General features: G+C 51.9%; 1 protein-coding gene and 1 pseudogene across 1 annotated transcript in view; one reads left to right on the top strand and one right to left on the bottom strand.

The window, feature by feature from the left end:
- LOC126516911 (uncharacterized) overlaps positions 1-20,457 on the top strand; it is a 157,702-nt gene that overhangs the window by 50,592 nt on the left and 86,653 nt on the right. The window lies entirely within an intron of this gene.
- On the bottom strand, positions 9,450-9,624 carry LOC140215565 (U2 spliceosomal RNA; annotated as a pseudogene).

Below are 20,457 nucleotides of genomic sequence, written 5' to 3'. Positions count from 1 at the left end.
GGTGTACACAGTCTGTTTTCTATGCCCATACTTAGACTTCAATTCTTAAAGGGGAGTGTACTGTGTTGAAGTAGCATTGGCTCCGTTGAAATGTCATCATAAGCTCAAGACGGCTAGCGTTAGTCTCTGTATACTTATTCTGTGCCGCAGGAATCATTCCTACGCTCTCAGTGTTATGTGCCTAAAGAACGCATGGGAAAGCTTATTTAGTTTTTCTTCAACTTAGGAGGTTAGCGTAGACTCGAAAATAGAGTGCTCATCGAAGTGAGGCTTCGATGGAAAGAACAAATCTCAGCGCTGCCGCGAAGCTTAAAATGCGGCATCCTCGGGCCGGTTCGTGCGTGACAACTAGAAGCAAAGACGATGGCATGACGCAATGTGCGTTGTTGGGCTTGTTGGTACATATTCTTTTTATTTATATTTATTTATACATACTGCAGCCCACACATTGAATCCTAATGATGCGAAAGTAACTGAAACCGCACAGTGTAGTAGATTAATACAAAATAAAAATGCAATATTTAGAGGGTGAGAACGAGTACAAAACTGGGGGGACAGGGAAGATGTAGCCCCACTGTCCTGTGTCATGCATCATCCCTATCATTTTCTTGCTAGTTCCCACTCTCTAAATAAACGGGATGACGGTCTCCTACTGTTGCTAGTCACACAGCGTGGCGACTAGCAATCATGCACCGCGGGAAGGTTAGATTAGTGTACGTATAGAAAACCCCAAGAGAACTTCACTCATTCAGCGACGCTCCTTTTCAACGCTCTTTTTGGTTCATGCAAGTGAATCATGTACCGCGCAAATAGGGCAGGCGACTTAACTGAAAATAACCTGTTGCTCGCATTGTATAAATAATATATTGTTGCCGTTTAGCGAGAAGAGTTGTACAAAAAAAAAATTAGATGCCTTGTTTAGGTTAAGCTCGTCATGTCTCACAAGTGGATGATGAAAGTTCCACCAAACAACACACTTTATACAGTACAGTAGCTGCTGTAATTGCCAACGAACTGTGGGTATCTGCAGAACACAAGCCCGTTTCACCTTCGTGCCAGAACCAAGCCTAAATGTCAACGAGTAGCTCCGCACCTAAATCATATAGCGTAGGGAAACATGGACGCGTTAGTCATGTTCAATTCACCGTGCAAATACCGTTGTTAGCAAAGTCATCATTATAGGACAGTGCAGCAAGTTTTCGTTGTTTTTTTTCTCAGCTCGCATCGAACCTAAGTCCCAGTGTAGTGAGGACGCGTCGCCGTGGAAACGCGACGTCAAACAAGCGGCATTTTCATGTACAAATATTTTCCTAAATGGAATCGGGAGGAAATTAATATCACAAATTCGGTATTCAATATACAGTGTTGCCTTCCACAACGTACAACGCGTTATGTAGAAAAAAATTACCCAACTCTTTCACACGTCCACGAAATGTGGGATACGGTTGGTCTACCGCCACACCACGGGCATCTAGCTCGATATTGTGTAGGGTAGAGTTCGTGAAGTTTTAAGAGGTGCGGATAAACATCATTCAATCGAACAGAAACCAACAACAATCATTATCGGAGCAGTGGGAGGTACAGCTCGCCAGCTAGGACCTGCGGGTTTAGAGGACATGCAGTCCTCCAGCAAGTCCACAGGGAGGCCAAAGCCAGTGGAGCCCTAGACTAAGGTAGCCACCCATCACTCTTTGACCCGTTCCCCCCCCCCCCGGTCCTGTCTTAATAAAGTTTTACTACTACTAATACTACCCAGTTCTGTTCTAGTTCTAAAGCGTTCGTGTGTGAATGGTTATCAGTGCACCTATCCAAACTACATAGCGTAAAAAAATGTTTGACTAATCTGCTTGAATATCTAGCCACCACACAAAAAACTTTGACCAATAGTAAGCTATTCTTAATCTGCATTGGTGCAGTTACCTTTACATTCCAGATGCCATCGTTTCGAACCGCAAGTTAGACCTGTAAAGAAAATCGTTGTGGGCCCAATGGGCATCTCGTGACAAAAATTACTCTGCCGCTTTTTTTTTCTTCGTTCATTTTTTTTTTTCAGGATAAAGCTGTCCAATGTAAGAAATACTGTACCAAAATGCCAACTACATTGCTTCGGACTGTGACGTTTTGACCGACGCAACTAGTGTACTGCCTTGCCAGCTAAACGTGTTTGGTAATTTAGTGTTGTTGTTGTTGTTGTCGTCGTCGTCGTCGTCGTCGTCGTGATAATCGTCGTCGTTGTTGTTGTTGTTCAGCATAACGATAGCATTCAAAGAATAACGTCAGGCAAGAATTTTAATAAGCCACGCGTGGCCACCACCACGAGCAAGCCACGGGCGTGAAGCAAAGAGAACAAGTAATGCTCATGCGAAGCCTATTGCAGAGCTTGTGTTTTTACGCACTGAAACGCTGCCGCGAACTCGGGCAGCGCGTTGACGGGCTCGTTGCAGCGATGGCTTGCATCCCCGTGCAGCACGGCCACGTGGTTGCCGCTGGAGCACAGAGTGTAGCAAGACGCCACGAAAAAGAGCCTGTCTTGCGCGAGGCTCGACTCTTTGGCGTATGCACTGCTTGTGTTTCGAGCAATGCCGAGCCTGTAGGCAGCCAGGCTGGCCAGTAGAGCCTTCAAGTCCACGTAATTTGGAAACCACTCCTGTGGCGCAGTGGAAGTGTCGCTGGTCTGCTGAATGTTATCATTGCGGATCTTTTGCTTGCGAAGGGGGTTCACGTTGAAGAGATGATCGTGGTACAGGCCCCTGAGCACTTAGTCAGCGAGGAGGCGTCCGGCGCCGCCGTAGTTAACGGCCGCCGGGAAGTATGGATGGAACAGCGGGAACACAAAGTAGTTTTCGGCGACAGTGAGCGCGCCATGAAAGCTCCATCGGTGGCTCAGAAAGGAACCTGGCTTGAGAACGTTCGTTATGTCTTGCTCCAGGAGGCGCCAGCACCCGTTCATCAGGTTCAACCAGTCGACGAAGAAGCGAGCTCCGCGTGTCGGTTCTGGCAGCACGCTTGCTAGGAAGCTCTCGTTGTTCCACAGTACAATGGCGCCCGGGGCCCAAAGATGGAGCAAGGTCTTCTTGCGGCGCCCCACCGCGTCAACGAGAACGTCCCGCACGTCCCGAACGACAGCCTCAGCTCCTCGGTGCTTCGGAAACAAATTGAGCCATCCAATGAATGCCCACGGTGCTTTCGACCTGAATGAGGCAGCGACGCCAATGCGCTGACAGAGGTAGGCCAGCAAGCTCCAGCGTGACACCCGCGATCTCTCGGCTAGCCATCCAGCCCAATTCGTCAGCAACGCGAAGTCCTAGGCTTAGCGTGAGCGCCTCTCGCGTGTCGGATGCGAGTCCCAGTAGGTAGACGACGGACCGAAGCAGGCCAGGATTTTCCACTTGCACGATGTCCCGAGCTGAAAAGCGGCGTGCCCAGATGAAGTACTCGTTCAACAGGAGCAGCAGCCGTCCAGCAGCAATGCCTGGAGTCGCTGTGTTTGTGAGGTTGCGGATCGACATGCGTAGAATTCTTGAGTCCGGCTCGGCCATGGCGGGGCCCAGGACCTGTAGTGTGAGCCGGTCCATTGCCTCGATTTTGGCGATGACCTCGTCGTCGACCGCTTCGGAAGCATCGAATAGCCGTAACATGGCTCGCACGTACCGCCGGTACAGGAGCGACGCTGCCGTCTCCGCTGACTGACTGACGAACGCCTGCGTGGTGGCAATCCAGGCATAAAAGTCAGCGCTGTGGCCAATCTTTAGCACGGGCTCCCCGGTCCCGCCGCGACGAGGAACCAGTTCGAAGCTTACGTGGCACCACAGATGCACGTTCCAGTTGCCAGACAGATCGATGAGCATCTAACAGATCCAAGCGAGACGTCTTTGGCCACGGGAGATGGCGCGCGGCCATGAACCTCTTGAGGTCGGGCAAACTGCTCTGTGAAAGCTCCATGCACGACTTGGCAAGGCCGGCTACCTTCTTCTCGACGCTCAATGCCGACGGCACTGCGAAATACTGGCTGCCGCCGTCTTCGATGGTCCACTCGATCGCGTTGAGCGCGCGACCATACATCGCATCTTCCGCGGCGTCCACGACGGACAGCAGGTGGTGTTGGTGTTTCCACCCGTCGCAGACGAAACGATATAAATTTTCGCGCGGGTCTTGAGATCTATTTATCGAAAGCTCTATAGCAGCCATGTACTTGTGGCATGCCATTTCATCGCAGCCAGAAAAAAGTGGTAGATCCGCATGTTCTGCGTGGCACGTCTGGGAGCTGGGAGCTGGTCATTGACGTGAATCCACACCATCGTTCCCAGGTAGAGGAGAAAGGAGACGGCACAAATGATGGCCGTCGCCTGCAGGATGGCCTTGTGCCTGGGGTTTATGCGCCAATTTGCTCGATTGACGACTACATTAAGTCCGGCGTGTTCCTGCGGGCGGGAAATGCAAAGTGAAAAGCTTGTATCTTGTTAATTGCAGCCGTGAACCTCTCATAAAGCGTCTAGATTATTGCTTTAACTATATTCATATTACTTTGAGTTTCAATTTTTAATAGTGCGCCGAAATGCTGTCTGTCGCTATAAGAACACCGTCCTAAGAAATATAAGCAGGTTGTTAGTAGGATAAACACACCCGCAGCCTGATTCTGGTTCTGGCTACGCTACTGCTTCAGGTTCCCAAGCTTAAGTGGAATCACCAGTTTCAATGCAAACGTGTTGAGATAAGCGTTTTTCGGAAAGGCTGTAAAGGCGTTGAGAAAAATCACGCTGTAGTCACAAATTAGGCGTTAAGCTCGTCGTCGGCACGCGGCGGCGCGAGAGTAGTTCGATCCTGGTTTGCAACACACGCAGTAACCCTATGCGGCGATAGTGTCCCTGTATATGCTACAGGGCCATAGCAGGATCACTGTGTTATGGATGTAGACTGCGTCAACTAACACATCAACTTCTCTATGAGTTGAATCGGAGTGTATAGCCATATGGAAGCGTAGTTTAAACTTTGCAATATTATGACAACACGGATTGAAGAAAAAGTACAATTTTGCCTTTCTTTATAATTAGAACACTTCGCTGTAATGCGCCGCGCACTGCTCGTTACAAAACTGTCTCTACGGAGGAGATTTCCCGTCATGCCGCGCGTTGTCATAGAGATGCATGCTTCTGCGAAAGGCGCAATCACCCAGCGTGCGCTCTGCTTGCTAACGCAGCGTGTGTTTCTTACACTGCTTGGATTGAGTCATCGACCTAATGCCAAGAAAGTGCGACTCTTGTTCAAAGTTGCTGCTCACAACCGCAGCGCGCGAGTTCTCAGCGAGTTCATAATGTCTCGACAAACGCCCCCTCAGGCATAGCCAAAGTGTAACTACTGGAGCCGAAACAAGTTAAATTACGCTAAGCACGACTGAAAAAAACTTAATTACCTTCTGACTGATGTCTTGATGTGGTAAATCTAGCCCTTTCAAAGTGCCCTGCATACGCCCACCTATCAAAAACGTTGGCCACCTTTTCTGGGTGAATCCGATTAGGTTCGGCATTCTTTTCAGTTTCACGCATAGCGCCTATTTGTAAACCAAGAGTGCGATGTACAAGACTGAAATATGTATATGAAGCCGACCTGTGGCGGCACGTCAACCGGCGCCCGTTCCTTTCCGTTTACACTTAAAGCAAGTCGGCCAGCCCTGTTTGGGGACAATTAAGGTCCGCTTGCGTTAAGGCGAAAAATGTGCTTCTAATTATGCTGTCGCACCAGAATCCCGCCATCCGGTGCATGTAACGCTATAGTGGGGTAAGGACAATAACTGTTGGGGTGCGTTGAATCGGAACACTCGCAGCAGTTTGACTCGAGCCTCTTGGAGTCACTTGGGAAAATGCATCTAAACATGGTCAGCCGTAGGACTGACGGTTTGGGATTTAGTGACACTTGGGCGCAGCGTCAGATGCTCTTTCTACACTTCAAACCTCCACGTACGATGGTATCTGCCTCTCTCACAGAGCTTCTGTGCAAGGAACAAAATTGCTGTCAGACTCGCGAAAATTAGGTACGTGTAAGCACGACAGGTGGAGAGTCAGGTTGACCTCGCTTGTTCAGCACCTGTCGGGTTCCTGCAAGCTAGTCTACCCACAGTATACAAGAAAACAACGACCACACGAGAGGAGTGCTCCCACAGTCCTTATAAGGGCTGTGGGAGCTTTTCTCCTATCGGGTCGAACGATTCACACTGTGCACCCTTCCCAGTCTGGCTGACGGCCCAGTCCAATGCTACCCGGGTCCGACCTGCTAGCCTCTGCGTGAATCCGAGAACCACATCTGGTCTCGACAAGCCGACTCGCCTGCACTCTTACAACTGTAGGGAGTGTAGCCAGAGCATAACAACTGTGTTACTCTCGCCAGAATTCTGCTACTCCGTGCAAAGCCGGTGGAGAGTTGACTGCGGCACTTGCTGCGGGACACCGCCACGTCGCGTAGGGGGCACTCGGTTCGTGATATTTAGGGTGACGCCAAACACTTCTTACATGTAACGGGGGAAACACTTGCTGGCCGGATTGGAGAGGTCCACGTTGAAATCCTTTGTGAGAATCATGGGGAGTTTCTTATTTCTCTAGGAGTGCAGTTCCGTCGCGTTCATCATCTATGGCTCATAACAGCGTAAGCGCTCATGCCTCCGTAAGCAAGCGAAAAATTCAATGGCTCATAGCCCCGTAGGGCAGAGCCCCGTAAGGAGTGGCGATGGGGAGGCTACGCGTACGGTTAGGATTCCCGAAGAGCAGCTCGCTTACCAAGCGCAACGGCGCGAACCAGAGTACAATCGACAGCGGCTTGCGGCAGACACCACCGAAGATCGTGCCCGAGAGGCCGACCGTAAGCGACAGGCCAGACGGGTAGTCTCTAGACGCGCCGAATACCGGCCCCCTGGAACAGATCAAAGCGAAGCCATGTCGATCTCACGCACGATGCCGTTCTCAGCGAGATACCCGCGTTGTGCCCCTCCGAAACGCGGTCGGATGCATTGTATCAAGTCGATGGCCACACCGGAATCGTGTTTGGCAGGCGTGTGGAATCGCGCGCGGGTGGTGTTGCAGTATACGCAAAGGACAAAACACGCGTGCGACCGTATGTCCTGGATTCGCAGGATGAAGATGTTGCTGCGTGTGGTGGCATGTGTGCCGCACATACGGAGGACGGGATCGTGGTAGCTACCGTGTATATACCGCCGAATTCATCTCACTGCGACGTCGAAAGGTTCATGGCTATTCACTTTGCGTGGATTAGTTGCGATGACGCTACCCCTCTGGTCGTTGTCGGCGATTTCAATGTGGATGTGTCGGGACCGAAGAAGGAGTAGTTCACGCGTTTGGTGTTGGAGACATTGCGCTTGCGATGCCACACCGATCCGGCCCAACCAACCACCCAGCGGCGTACGTGCATCGATTTGACATTCTCAAAGAAAGTCTCTGCAGTTGCTAGTATGCCGATCGATTTATATCATAGCGACCACAAAGCCGTTGTGGCCGTCGTTACTAAGTGACAATGAGTGATGCAATAAAGTCTTTACCACAAGTTTTCTTAGCACGACGTCTACAGCTCGGCTGGTGATCCATCCTCGCAGGGCGGAATGGCTTTGATTTTTTTCAGAGAAAATGAGACCATAGAATTTTTTTTTGCATATTTTGTCGACGATTTCATAGCTCAGGAAAAAGAACACTAAAAGCCCCGTTTCGTATTCTTGGATTAGATATGACTGTTCGTAATTTTCTGTCATTGAGAATCTCGAATATTCGGCACGGTGATGGGAAGGTTCGCGCTATCATCCAGGATTTTCTTTTGAATTCATCGCGTTTTAATTTTTAAATTCTGGCATTCAATTTTTCTTTTTTTTAAATTAGGTTCGTTTTTCTCTTTTTCTTATTCTCTCCTTGATTTTCGAAATTCATTCTCTCCAATCTGTTCCTTGATTCTAACCTAGTTTTGCTAGAATTATGTTCATTTCTTATTTTATTTTCACCTGCCCAGTTGTCGGCCAATACCCTAGAGTGGGTATGTGACCAAGGCTCCACATCTACTTTTGTGCTACCCGATTATGGACCAGTCCTTAAGAGTGGATTCGTGCCAATAAAAAGAAAGAATGATGAATAAAAGAGAAAGAGAATGGGTACTGCTATTATTGGTTAAAGAAGGAAAGGTTAGTGACGATCGATATGCCGGACCAGTAAAGGTAAAAATGAACAGATGGAACTATACAGCGAAAGTTGGTCTATACGTCACCTTCCAGCAACGAGAACGGCCGCGCATCACGGGAGACGTACAGGCGCTGAAAGTCGACCACAGGTCGCACAAATAGCGCGGTCCAGTGCACTCAAAATGCTAAGAACTGTCTCGAACGAGCACTGCGTCATGAGACGTGGGGACAAGTAAACCCGGAGAACAAATCCATTCAGGTATGCAGGTATATGTGGCCAGAAAATCAGTACAGTTGTTTGCGCGAATACCGGCCGTTCTCTGCACTCGATAACCAGTGAACACGAACGCTCTCTCAAACCGGCTGCGCTCAGCTCAGCAAGAGCCAGCACAGTTCCAGCAAAAGCCAATGGAGCCTCGAAATATAGACGTGAAAATAGGTTGATTACAACGACGACGATGAAGTGCCCCGAGCGACGACGCGGCAACGGGACGCCCCGATTCTTCGTCTATATCCGCTCTCGTATAGGTTAGGACCGAGTTTGCCTTGGCGACACAACGCCTCAATACGGTATAATGCGCCAACGCTTCAAGGACGTTATGCAGCAGAAACTTTTGCATTGAGACATGCCGGATGGGCCATATAGTAGCAAGCTAGCGCTAACGCAGCAAAAATGTTTAGATGATGACGAGAAAAATAGGGGCAGTCACTCGTGCAGATATTGAAAACCGAAACGCAGTCGCATGCGATGGCCTCTCTTCTATAGGCTCTCGAAATGAACCCGCATGGCAGCGCTCCGTCGCGCAACACTCATCGTCCGCCGTCCGTTCGCTGCGTAAGTGTTAAAAATTTTTCATATATTATTACCGTTGAAAAGCCTTCGCGTAGGCTTCCACATTCTAAAAACAAGCTTATTAGGCCATGCGAAAATGAAAACATTGAAAATAAGTTGGTGTCTGTAAAGACCAAAACATAGTAGTACACCAGTTTACGCCAAAAATCAAACGAAAAACACATTGATGGTATCATTCAAGTGTTAAGTATAAAACACCACATTCGACACCCCAAAGGTCAAACACTATGTGCATCGTTTCCTCACTCATCATAAGACATCGCCAGACTTGTTCAGGCACCAAGACAACACTGACTTTCTCGGGAAGCTCCGTATAAACTAATTATACGCTCAGTTTCTTTTTTACAGCGAAGCTGTGCATATGCCTAGGTTCTGGGAAAAATTGCGTGCGTCCAGCTATCGAACCGCGTAGATCGATAATTTCTCCCCATACGTTGGCCGATCCCGAAGATAGTGCAATACCGGGCCGAACCCTCGGCGGGGGTGAAGCAGGCTTTAAGCACTCCGCCAACTTGCAAAGTTTAATATCTTAGGTCCAAATACAACCCGTATCAGATATTAAGCTGATAAGTACAGATACTACAATTTCACCCGCGTCGGCCATATCTACGTTCGCACCGCCCTCTCTTTGTCGGCGTTCCAAGCGCTTGCGTATCTCCTTTCTTTTCCTTACGCTCTTCCATGGCGGCGGTCCCGTAAGCGCGCTGCCCGCCAGGACCGCGAGGCGGAAATAAATGCGAACCGTCCATGTGGTCCCGATCCCGCATACTTGTAACGTTTCACCGGAGCAACGGCCAGGTTTCAGAAGGAGTTTGTGGGGAACCAGTTTGGTGTGGACTGTGTTGTGTGTGGCCTTTTGTGGTTTTCGAGTGACCTCGCAACCTTTACTGTACTGCGGGACGTCCACCAACGCACGATCGCCTTGTCTGCGGTTAAGCAGTGTGTGCACTCGGAGTCCGGTGAGGTGGGCGTCTGTTCTACGTGCCGGGATTCGTTAGAAAAAGGTGTCGTGCCGCGTTTTGCAGGAATACATGGGTACGTATACCCTGTTGGAATCGTACCGCTGGCACGAGTTGTTGGGGTCTCGGTGCTGACGCCCGTTATTGCCAATGGGTCGCAAGCCCCAAGGGTAGCGTTGGCCTGGCGGCCTGGGGCACTGGAAGCATCCGAAGGTCCCGGCAAAGCAAGAGAAGACTGGTAACAGAACAACTTGTTTATTCTAACGTAGCAAAAGAGCGGCCGGTCAGGTCGACCGAAGTGGAGAGACGGGAGAGCACGTAACTCAACAGTACAAATCGGAGCCTCTCTCCTGGCGTCCGGGGGCAGCTGCTCTTATACCCTCGGCGTCGCGGTCCAAAAGAGAAGGTCACGGGATGAAGGTCGCGGGATGAAGGTCACGGGACGGCGGAGCATGACCCCACGACGGCGCGAACTGTCGAGCCGAGAGACCTGCTGAACCGAGTGTAGTGACGCATCGCTAACCTTCACTTGGGGAGCTCCGCTCCCCTGATGCCGCGCTTTGACAAGCGTGGGCACACACACACACACACACACGAAGACACGTGGCACTGAAACACGCCTAGACACGCTTGGCGGGTAGGCGCTGCGGCGGCGTCGGACGGGCCAAAATGTCCGCCGCTTTGAACAGAGCCCCGGCGTCCGTTGCATCCGCGCCGGCATTACCGCGCGTTGTAGGCGAAACGTAACAGACCGCCCCGCCGGGGGAAGGAGATCCCGAAGGTCAGGGGACTGCATCCGCTGTCCGGAGGGATGTCGCTCGATGATGCTCATAACCGAAGTTGGGCGTCCTTGGGCGTTTCTTGAGCGCAGCGCACAGAGAAGGCCTCGTTCTCACGTTCAGGTGCACACAGGACACTGCAAAGTGACTTCGGGAGAGTTGACATTTTTGTTCTCGTTTCCGGCAAGCGTTAGAACCACGCCAAAAGTCAACCGCTCAGTCAGCAAGCACGGCACAACCCTCACTAAGCCCTGCCAGGCTCTTTCCCCTTTTATACTGCTGCCTAGTTCCTTACAGTAGTTTAGCAGCACTCAGAACGCGTCCACAAATCGGAAAAATTGCACTAGAAAGCACATCATCACTTTGAAACACTACACAAAAGCAATAAGTTAAAAAAAATCCTGCCTCAGGAAGAAAAACATCAGTAACAAGCAATTTTGAGGCTGATTCCCACGTTAGGGGCTTCGACTTAAGCCATCGGCGTTACCGTTGAGACTCCCCTTTTTGTAACGCACCTCAAAGGAATATTGTTGCAAAGCGAGGCTCCAGCGCAGGAGGCGGCCATTTTTGGGAGAGATGGTCTGCAGCCATTGGAGAGGGCAGTGATCCGTCTCAATGATAAACCTCGAGCCAGCTAGGTAACATGACAATTTCTGAACGGCCCACACGATACACGCACACTCTTTCTCGGTGGCGCTATACGCCTGCTCACGACTGGTCAGCTTACGACTAGCATACAGGACGGGGTGTTCTACTTCTCCATTTTCCCGTTGGCACAGTACAACGCCCATGCCTCGCTCACTAGCATCACACTGAACAACGAACCCTTTTGTGTAGTCGGGCGATCGTAGCACAGGCTGGCTTGTTAGGGCGCTCTTTAGGGCGCTAAAAGCTCTTTCCTTTGTCTCATCCCAGACGACTGTTTGCGGCTCTGTCTTTCTTAGAGCATCCGTCAAGGGAGCCGCGATATCAGAGTACCTGGGGATGTACCTCTGATAGTAGCCGGCGACACCTAAGAACGACCGAATATCGGTCTTCGTACGCGGTTGCGGGAAGTCTCGCACAGCGGCCACCTTTATTTCAGAGGGGCGGCGACGACCCCGACCAATCACGTGTCCGAGGTAGACAACCTCGGCCTGTGCTAACTGGCACTTGGGAGCCTTGACTGTCAAGCCCGCATCGCGCAGGCGGGTTAGCACTGCCCGCAAGTGCGCCATATGTTCAGGCCAGGATGCGGAGAATATCGCTACGTCGTCTAGATACGGTAAAGCGAATTCTTGCTGTCCCCGCAACACTTTATCCATGAGGCTTGAAAAGCAGTATGGCGCGTTCTTCAAACCAAAACTCAAAACTTTAGGACGGAATGTCCCCATTGGTGAAATGAACGCCGCATACCTACTAGCCTCTTCTGTAAGTGGAACCTGCCAATAACCCCTGACAAGATCTAGGGTGGAAATAAACTGAGCGCTACTCACTCTCTCAAGGCGCTCCTCGATGTTAGGGATCGGATAAATTTGATCCTTAGTGATGGAATTAAGCCTGCGGTAGTCGACGCAAGGACGAGGTTCCTTGCCCGGTACCTCAACTAAAATCAAAGGGGAGGTATAATCACTCTCACCCGCTTCAATAACACCGAGCTGTAGCATTTTCTTTACCTCAGCCTCCATAATATCGCTCTGGCGGGGTGACACCCGGTACGCCTTGGATCGTACTGGCTCTGGGGAGGTAAGTTCTATGTCATGAGTAAGGTGTTACGTTTCGCCTACAACGCGCGGTAATGCCGGCGCGGATGCAACGGACGCTGGGGCTTTGTTCAAAGCGGCGGACATTTTGGCCCGTCCGACGCCGCCGCGACGCCTACCCGCCAAGCGTGCCCCGGCGTGTTTCAGTGCCACGTGTCTTCGTGTGTGCGTGTGTGTGTGTGTGCCCTCGCTTGTCAAAGCGCGGCAGCCGGGGAGCGGAGTTCCCCGAATGAGGAGCCTGGAGGTCTCTCGGCTCAACTGTTCGCGCCGTCGTGTGGGTGAGGGTTGGCGATGCGTCACTACACTCGGTTCAGCAGGTCTCTCGGCCCGACAGTTCGCGCCGTCGTGGGCTCCTGCTGCGCCGTCCCGTGACCTTCATCCCGTGACCTTCCCTCCTTCCCTTTTGGACCGCGACGCCGAGGGTATAAGAGCAGCTGCCCCCGGACGCCTGGAGAGAGGCTCCGATTTGTACTGTTGAGTTACGTGCTCTCCCGTCTCTCCACTTCGGTCGACCTGACCGGCCGCTCTTTTGCTATGTTAGAATAAACAAGTTGTTCTGTTACCAGTCTTCTCATGCTTTGCCAGGACCTTCGGATGCTTCCAGTGCCCCAGGCCGCCAGGCCAACGCTACCCTTGGGGCTTGCGACCCATTGGCAATAACGGGCGTCAGCACCGAGACCCCAACAACTCGGGCCAGCGGTGCGATTCCAACATCTGGTTGCCAGCGGTGAGATCGCGACAACGGAGGCCAGCAGCGAAGAGATGCGGTTGACTGTATGCTGAGCAGCACAACGACCATCCGGGAGCAGCGCAACGAGCCCTGTGTGATGACTGGTTGCCTGCAGCGGAACGACTGCGCTGAAGTCTTGGCTGCGAGGTTTGGTGAGTGCGGGACTTTCTTCTTCTGAGTTTTGCCAGGCTTTTGTTAGTGTTAGAAACAGAGCTGGTAATTGTGGTTGTCGTTGCTACCGGGTTAGTTTGCGGCAAGACAATAGTAGACAGTAGAGAAAGCAGCATTCAGAGCAGCCATGGATTTGAAGTCGTTGCGCAAACCGAAATTGCTGGAGCTTGCGAGAGAGTTGGGTCTGGATGTCTCAGACAAACTCAGAAAACCAGAACTGCTAAGGGCTATTCTTGAGTTAGAAGCTGAGGATGACGAGCTGTCGGAATGCCTTGAGACCATTGAGGAGAGGGAGACGGCAAAAAGACAGGAGCGTGAACTTAAAGAACAAAAAGAGAAAGAAAAAGAAGAGCGTGACCGTCAACACGCGTTGGAAATGAAGCGTCTCGAGTTAGAGATGGAACGCGCTCGTAATGGAAGTCAGGCACACGGTGCAGGAGAACGAGTATTGTTCAAAATGACTGACCTGATGCGGCCGTTTAAGCTTGGAGAGGACATTGGTTTGTTCCTGGTTAACTTTGAGCGAACGTGCGAGAAGCAGGGGTTCTCTCGGGAAACGTGGCCACAGCGCTTGCTCACTTTGCTACCCGGCGAGGCGGCCGACGTAGTCGCTCGCTTGGAGAGAGAGGAGGCAGAGGATTTCGACAAAGTGAAATCGAGTCTGCTAAAAAAGTACCGGCTGTCAGCGGAGGCGTTCCGTCGGAAGTTTCGGGAAAATGAGAAAGGCAGAAGTGAGTCATATACAGAGTTTGCGTACAGGCTTATGTCAAACATGCAGGAGTGGCTCAAAGAAGAGAAAGCGTTTGGTGACCACGAGAAAGTTCTGCAGTGTTTCGGGCTAGAACAGTTTTATAGTCGGTTACCTGAGAACGTGCGGTACTGGGTCTTGGATAGGCCAGACGTTAGTACGGTGGCTAGAGCCGCTGAGTTAGCCGAGGAGTTTGTGACGCGTCGGGCTCGCGGAGCTAAGGACGGTCAAAAGGGTGAATTTGGCTCCAAGTTTGAGAGGCCGAAGTTCACACCCATGAGAGCAAAGGGGGATACACGTAGTGCGGATGCGAGTGAAAGCAGTCCGACCGAACGTAAGGAGACGGCGGCAACCGAAGCCGAACGCAGAAAGCGGTTCGAGACGAGGCAAGCGCGCGTTTGTTATACGTGCCAGAAGCCGGGTCACTTTTCGGCGCAGTGCCCAGAAACAAAACCAAAAGTCGTGTTTTTTTCATTAGGCAGCACTGACGAGAACATCAAGCTTCTCGAGCCTTACATGCGAGACCTCCTCGTGAACGGGAAAGAGTGCCGAGTGCTTCGCGATACCGCAGCTACGATGGATGTAGTTCACCCCTCTTACGTAGAACCCGATATGTTCACGGGCGAGTGCGCATGGATCAAGCAAGCAGTGGAAGCTCATAGCGTGTGTCTGCCGGTAGCAAAAGTGCTTATTGAAGGACCTTTCGGAGCACTTGAGACGGAGGCCGCAGTGTCATCTATGCTGCCCCCCCAGTACCCGTACCTATTTTCGAACAGGTCCGATCACCTCCTGCGCGAGAAGGGGCTTTTGTTTGGTGAGGCTAGCGTTCAGGCCTTAACCAGATCGAAGGTTCGGGAGCTCGCTGCAAAGGCGGTAGTTGCGGGGCCGACGTTGTTGAACGATGAGAAAGGGTCAGAGGTGCAGCAAGCTGGTAGTCAGAGCACGCCCGAACGGGATAAAATTGAGCCTGTAGCGTTAAAGGCAGCAGATACTGGAGAGGAAATTCCCGATGCGGGAAAGTTAGAAGAGCTTCCGGTCGAGCTTCCGGGACTAGGCTCAGTGACGAACAGGAAAGACACCGATCAAGTCATTAGTGACTTAATAAGTAAAGCATCGCTGTCGCCTGAGCAGAAAACCGAACTACACCAGCTCTTACAAGAGTTTCAAGGTCTGTTCTCTGAGAGGCCTGGTAGGACTTCTGTCCTTACTCATGACATAGAACTTACCTCCCCAGAGCCAGTACGATCCAAGGCGTACCGGGTGTCACCCCGCCAGAGCGATATTATGGAGGCTGAGGTAACGAAAATGCTACAGCTCGGTGTTATTGAAGCGGGTGAGAGTGATTATACCTCCCCTTTGATTTTAGTTGAGGTACCGGGCAAGGAACCTCGTCCTTGCGTCGACTACCGCAGGCTTAATTCCATCACTAAGGATCAAATTTATCCGATCCCTAACATCGAGGAGCGCCTTGAGAGAGTGAGTAGCGCTCAGTTTATTTCCACCCTAGATCTTGTCAGGGGTTATTGGCAGGTTCCACTTACAGAAGAGGCTAGTAGGTATGCGGCATTCATTTCACCAATGGGGACATTCCGTCCTAAAGTTTTGAGTTTTGGTTTGAAGAACGCGCCATACTGCTTTTCAAGCCTCATGGATAAAGTGTTGCGGGGACAGCAAGAATTCGCTTTACCGTATCTAGACGACGTAGCGATATTCTCCGCATCCTGGCCGGAACATATGGCGCACTTGCGGGCAGTGCTAACCCGCCTGCGCGATGCGGGCTTGACAGTCAAGGCTCCCAAGTGCCAGTTAGCACAGGCCGAGGTTGTCTACCTCGGACACGTGATTGGTCGGGGTCGTCGCCGCCCCTCTGAAATAAAGGTGGCCGCTGTGCGAGACTTCCCGCAACCGCGCACGAAGACCGATATTCGGTCGTTCTTAGGTGTCGCCGGCTACTATCAGAGGTACATCCCCAGGTACTCTGATATCGCGGCTCCCTTGACGGATGCTCTAAGAAAGACAGAGCCGCAAACAGTCGTCTGGGATGAGACGAAGGAAAGAGCTTTTAGCGCCCTAAAGAGCGCCCTAACAAGCCAACCTGTGCTACGATCGCCCGACTACTCAAAAGGGTTCGTTGTTCAGTGTGATGCTAGTGAGCGAGGCATGGGCGTTGTACTGTGCCAACGGGAAAATGGAGAAGTAGAACACCCCGTCCTGTATGCTAGTCGTAAGCTGACCAGTCGTGAGCAGGCGTATAGCGCCACCGAGAAAGAGTGTGCGTGTATCGTGTGGGCCGTTCAGAAATTGTCATGTTACCTAGCTGGCTCGAGGTTTATCATTGAAACGGATCACTGCCCTCTCCAATGGCTGCAGACCATCTCTCCCAAAAATGGCCGCCTCCTGCGCTGGAGCCTCGCTTTGCAACAATATTCCTTTGAGGTGCGTTACAAAAAGGGGAGTCTCAACGGTAACGCCGATGGCTTAAGTCGAAGCCCCTAACGTGGGAATCAGCCTCAAAATTGCTTGTTACTGATGTTTTTCTTCCTGAGGCAGGATTTTTTTTAACTTATTGCTTTTGTGTAGTGTTTCAAAGTGATGATGTGCTTTTTAGTGCAATTTTTCCGATTTGTGGACGCGTTCTGAGTGCTGCTAAACTACTGTAAGGAACTAGGCAGCAGTAAAAAAAGGGGAAAGAGCCTGGCAGGGCTTAGTGAGGGTTGTGCCGTGCTTGCTGACTGAGCGGTTGACTTTTGGCGTGGTTCTAACGCTTGCCGGAAACGAGAACAAAAATGTCAACTCTCCCGAAGTCACTTTGCAGTGTCCTGTGTGCACCTGAACGTGAGAACGAGGCCTTCTCTGTGCGCTGCGCTCAAGAAACGCCCAAGGACGCCCAACTTCGGTTATGAGCATCATCGAGCGACATCCCTCCGGACAGCGGATGCAGTCCCCTGACCATCGGGATCTCCTTCCCCCGGCGGGGCGGTCTGTTACGTTTCGCCTACAACGCGCGGTAATGCCGGCGCGGATGCAACGGACGCTGGGGCTTTGTTCAAAGCGGCGGACATTTTGGCCCGTCCGACGCCGCCGCGACGCCTACCCGCCAAGCGTGCCCCGGCGTGTTTCAGTGCCACGTGTCTTCGTGTGTGCGTGTGTGTGTGTGTGCCCTCGCTTGTCAAAGCGCGGCAGCCGGGGAGCGGAGTTCCCCGAATGAGGAGCCTGGAGGTCTCTCGGCTCAACTGTTCGCGCCGTCGTGTGGGTGAGGGTTGGCGATGCGTCACTACACTCGGTTCAGCAGGTCTCTCGGCCCGACAGTTCGCGCCGTCGTGGGCTCCTGCTGCGCCGTCCCGTGACCTTCATCCCGTGACCTTCCCTCCTTCCCTTTTGGACCGCGACGCCGAGGGTATAAGAGCAGCTGCCCCCGGACGCCTGGAGAGAGGCTCCGATTTGTACTGTTGAGTTACGTGCTCTCCCGTCTCTCCACTTCGGTCGACCTGACCGGCCGCTCTTTTGCTATGTTAGAATAAACAAGTTGTTCTGTTACCAGTCTTCTCATGCTTTGCCAGGACCTTCGGATGCTTCCAGTGCCCCAGGCCGCCAGGCCAACGCTACCCTTGGGGCTTGCGACCCATTGGCAATAACGGGCGTCAGCACCGAGACCCCAACAACTCGGGCCAGCGGTGCGATTACAACAAAGGACAGAAGTCCTACCAGGCCTCTCAGAGAACAGACCTTGAAACTCTTGTAAGAGCTGGTGCAGTTCGGTTTTCTGCTCAGGCGACAGCGATGCTTTACTTATTAAGTCACTAATGACTTGATCGGTGTCTTTCCTGTTTGTCACTGAGCCTAGTCCCGGAAGCTCGACCGGAAGCTCTTCGGGCACGTTTACCATCATGCACACCACTGCTTCCCGTTGCTTATAGGGTTTGAGCAGATTACAGTGGTAAACTTGCTGTGCTTTCCGCTTTCCTGGCAGACTCACCACGTAGTTAACGTCCGACAGTTTTTGAACAATCCGTGCTGGGCCCTCCCACTGCACGTCGAGTTTGTTCTTTAGCGATGTGCGCAATATCATGACCTCATCGCCCACCTCAAAACGACGGGCCCTGGCTGTCCGATCATAATAAACCTTGGCCCTCTGCTGGGCCTCTGCCATTGCTTCACCTGACAACTCCTGTGCCCTTCTTAAGCGTTCGAGGAGCTTAAGCACGTACTCTACCACGACTGGGTCGTCGCCCCTGCCTTCCCATGATTCTCGAAGCATGCGAAGCGGAGATCGCAGCGAGCGACCGTACACCAGCTCAGCTGGCGAGAACCCCGTAGCCGCATGCGGCGCGGTTCTTAAAGCAAACATCACTCCAGGCAGACACAGCTCCCAGTCAGTTTGATGTTCAAAACACAATGCTCTCAACACGCGCTTCATGACGGAGTGGAGCTTCTCAACGGAATTCGACTGGGGGTGGTGCACTGAGCTGTGTAACAGCCTTACCCCGCACCTTTCGAGAAAGGCTGTCGTCAAAGCGCTAGTAAACACTGTACCCTGATCTGACTGGATTTCTGCAGGAAAACCAACTCGCGCAAATATGGACAGTAGTGCATTGACTATCTCAACTGAGCTGAGTTCTTTAAGCGGCACTGCTTCAGGGAACTTTGTCGCTGGGCAGATCACAGTCAAAATGTGTCGGTACCCCGTGGCTGTTACCGGCAGAGGTCCCACTGTATCAATAACGAGCCGTCTAAAAGGCTCCGTAATGATAGGTACCAACTTCAACGGCGCCCTCGATTTGTCCCCTGGCTTGCCCACCCGCTGACAGGTGTCGCATGTCTTCACAAAGTGGTCTGCGTCCCGAAAACACCCTGGCCAATAGTACTCCTGCAAGAGACGGTCCTTAGTTTTCTTAACTCCTAGGTGTCCGGACCACGAACCCCCATGCGACAAGCGCAACAGATCCTGACGATAGCATTGAGGCACGATCAGCTGATCGAACTCCACTCCTCTGCGGTCTAGATACTTCCGGTACAGGACCCCACCTCTTTCCACAAAGCGAGCATTTTTCTTGGCGATACCTTCCTTGATAATGCAGCGTATGTTTTCTAGGCTGCCATCCTTCTTTTGCTCGGCTATCAAAGCCGAGCGGCTGACTTTTAGCAACCTGTTAAGTCCGTCTGACGTAGGCGCGATGAGCAAATCTGGAGACAGCTCTTCTAACTTTCCCGTGTCGGGAATTTCCTCTCCAGTATCTGCTGCCTTTAACGCTACAGGCTCAATTTTATTCTGTTCGGGCGTGCTCTGAATACCAGCTTGCTGCGCCTCTGACCCTTTCTCATCGTTCAACAACGTCGGCCCCGCAACTACCGCCTTTGCAGCGAGCTCCCGAACCTTCGATCTGGTTAAGGCCTGAACGCTAGCCTCACCAAACAAAAGCCCCTTCTCGCGCAGGAGGTGATCGGACCTGTTCGAAAATAGGTACGGGTACTGGGGGGGCAGCATAGATGACACTGCGGCCTCCGTCTCAAGTGCTCCGAAAGGTCCTTCAATAAGCACTTTTGCTACCGGCAGACACACGCTATGAGCTTCCACTGCTTGCTTGATCCATGCGCACTCGCCCGTGAACATATCGGGTTCTACGTAAGAGGGGTGAACTACATCCATTGTAGCTGCGGAATCGCGAAGCACTCGGCACTCTTTCCCGTTCACGAGGAGGTCTCGCATGTAAGGCTCGAGAAGCTTCATGTTCTCGTCAGTGCTGCATATAGACAAAAACACGACTTGTGTTTTTGTTTCTGGACACTGCGCCGAAAAGTGACCCGGCTTCTGGCACGTATAACAAACGCGCGCTTGCCTCATCTCGAACCGCTTTCTGCGTTCGGCTTCGGTTGCCGCCGTCTCCTTACGTTCGGTCGGACTGCTTTCACTCGCATCCGCACTACGTGTATCCCCCTTTGCTCTCATGGGCGTGAACTTTGGCCTCTCAAACTTGGAGCCAAATTCACCCTTTTGACCGTCCTTAGCTCCACGAGCCCGACGCGTCACAAACTCCTCGGCTAACTCAGCGGCTCTAGCCACCGTACTAACGTCTGGCCTATCCAAGACCCAGTACCGCACGTTCTCAGGTAACCGACTATAAAACTGTTCTAGCCCGAAACACTGCAGAACTTTCTCGTGGTCACCAAACGCTTTCTCTTCTTTGAGCCACTCCTGCATGTTTGACATAAGCCTGTACGCAAACTCTGTATATGACTCACTTCTGCCTTTCTCATTTTCCCGAAACTTCCGACGGAACGCCTCCGCTGACAGCCGGTACTTTTTTAGC

This window comes from Dermacentor andersoni, chromosome 1 (genome assembly GCF_023375885.2).
Source record: "Dermacentor andersoni chromosome 1, qqDerAnde1_hic_scaffold, whole genome shotgun sequence".
Lineage (NCBI taxonomy): Eukaryota > Metazoa > Arthropoda > Arachnida > Ixodida > Ixodidae > Dermacentor > Dermacentor andersoni.
The sequence above is the reverse complement of the archived record's forward strand: the minus strand, read 5'-3'. Positions and strand labels throughout refer to the sequence as shown.